This window comes from Scyliorhinus canicula, chromosome 10 (genome assembly GCF_902713615.1).
Source record: "Scyliorhinus canicula chromosome 10, sScyCan1.1, whole genome shotgun sequence".
NCBI classification, from domain to species: Eukaryota; Metazoa; Chordata; class Chondrichthyes; order Carcharhiniformes; family Scyliorhinidae; genus Scyliorhinus; species Scyliorhinus canicula.
Genome location: NC_052155.1, coordinates 48,490,224 through 48,492,283, shown reverse-complemented (window position 1 = coordinate 48,492,283; position 2,060 = coordinate 48,490,224). Strand labels below are relative to the sequence as shown.

General features: G+C 45.7%; 2 non-coding genes across 2 annotated transcripts; both read right to left on the bottom strand.

The window, feature by feature from the left end:
* Positions 1-323: 323 nt before the first annotated feature.
* Positions 324-396, bottom strand: trnam-cau. Its single transcript has one exon. It is a non-coding gene; the product is annotated as a tRNA-Met (tRNA).
* Positions 397-418: 22 nt separating this feature from the next.
* On the bottom strand, positions 419-506 carry trnay-gua. The gene is given in 2 exon segments: positions 419-454; positions 470-506. It is a non-coding gene; the product is annotated as a tRNA-Tyr (tRNA).
* Positions 507-2,060: the final 1,554 nt, after the last annotated feature.

The following is a 2,060-nucleotide window of genomic DNA, read 5'->3' as shown; positions in this document are numbered from 1 at the left end:
TTACCTGACTGAAGTACAGTCTCGGGACTTAGGCTCAGACACAGTGCTCTTCTAGCCATTGCAGCGCTGGCCAATCGGAGGGTGTGGTGAAGGCAGATTCAATCGCAGCTTTCAGAGGAGAATTGAAATGAATGAAAAAAATGAAAATCGCTTATTGTCACGAGTAGGCTTCTATGAAGTTACTGTGAAAATCCCCTAGTTGCCACATTCCGGCGCCTGTTTGGGGAGGCTGGTACCGGAATTGAACCGTGCTGCCGGCTTGCCTTGGTCTGCTTTAAAAGCCAACGATTTAGCCCAGTGTGCTAAACCAGCCCCTAAAAATCTGCCCTCTCTGAGGATTGAACTCAGGACCTTCAGATTATGAGACTGACGCGCTGCCTACTGCGCTAAGAAGGCTTCTAAAAATGGAAGGGGGGCTTCCTTCAAGCCGGAATTGAACCAGCGACCTAAGGATGTCAGTTTTAATCATCTACAATCCTGCGCTCTACCAGCTGAGCTATCGAAGGAGAGGCACCCGAAGAAAATAAGGGCTACATGGAAAGTGCAGGGTATTTAGACTAGCTGAGTTTCTCTTGTAGGGAGCCAACATTGAAAGATGGGCTAAATGGCCTCTTCTGTACAATTCTATAATTGTTATTTTGGGGAATGCAGCAGCGTGTACTGGTTCCAGAGACAGTAATGAAGTTTGCGACCAGACCATTCATTTTTAGTGAGAATCTTAAGTGTGTTTCTCAGGATTCCAGGACAACTAAGTGCCCTTCTTCAAAATAATAAAATTAGATCTATTGCGTGCTTGAACTGTCCAGAAGTGGATGAATTTCTTTGGCATTTCTCTGGCTCCCCCGCTGTAACTTTTCTGGATGTTCAATGGAAATATCGTGCCAAAGATGCAGCAGGCGATTGGATGGAGTTCTGAGAAAATCTACACCCCGAGCCCCCACGACTTTTAGCCTCAGACCTTTGAGTTGGAGTCTTGGCTTTTTCCCACCCACTGCCAACAACCGAGGCAATATCCTATTGGACATCTTAGTTGGAGCTGGGCGAACACCAGGAATCTTGTATCGTGCTCAGTTTTAGCTGGTTAAACTGCAGAAAAAACTGTATGTGCATGCACTTAATCCTGGTTTCTAATGCACTGCCCTTAGTTCTCTGTCTAAGTAGTCAAGTAGATCATGGGGTAAAAATTGAACAACCAGTTTTAAAGTCATGAAAATAAAATACTGTGGATTCTGTAAATCTGAAATAAAAACAGAAAATACTGAGAAAACTCAGTAGATCTGGCAACTTATTATTACAGCCAATCTCCAGAATCAATTTCCCAATGGCCAAAGTACACACAGTATGGTGTTCGACCATTTTGGTTTCAGATGGCCATATGTAAAATAAAACAACAACCGCCTAGATTTCTGTTGCACCTTTGAAACATCTGAAAGGAGCTTTATAAAGCAAAATTTGAGACCGGGTCATTAAGGAGGCATTTGGTCAAGCGACCAAAGGTTTGGGCAAATAAATAGATTTTAGAGTGTGTGGCACGGTGGCACAGTGGTTAGCACTGCTGCCTCACAGTACCAGAGACCTGGGTTTAATTCCCGCCTCGAATGATTGTGTGGAGTTTGCACTTTCTCCCCGTGTCTGTGTGGGTTTCCTCTGGGGGCACTGCTTTCCTCCCACAGGCCAAAGGTGTGCAGATTAGGTGGATTGGCCATGCTAAAATAATCCTTAGTGTCCAAAGATTAGTTGTGGTTACAGGATAGAGTGAGGGTTTGGGCCTAGGTAGGTTGTTCTTTAAGAGTCGGTGCATGCTCGATGGGCTGAATGACCTCCTTCTGCATTGTAGGATTCTACAATGAAGGAACATCTTAAAGGTAGAAAGCAAATGAGATGAGAAGGGGGCATATTCTAGCTCTTAGTGCCCAGGCACCGGGGGCGGGATTCTCTGTTTTAGCGGCAGAATGTTGATGCTGTCGTAAATGCCGGAGCGTTTTACGACGGCGTCATCTGGCCGCTAGGAGCAGCGATCTCCCAACTCACTGGAGCGCCTCATGCAGCTCCAGCTGCCA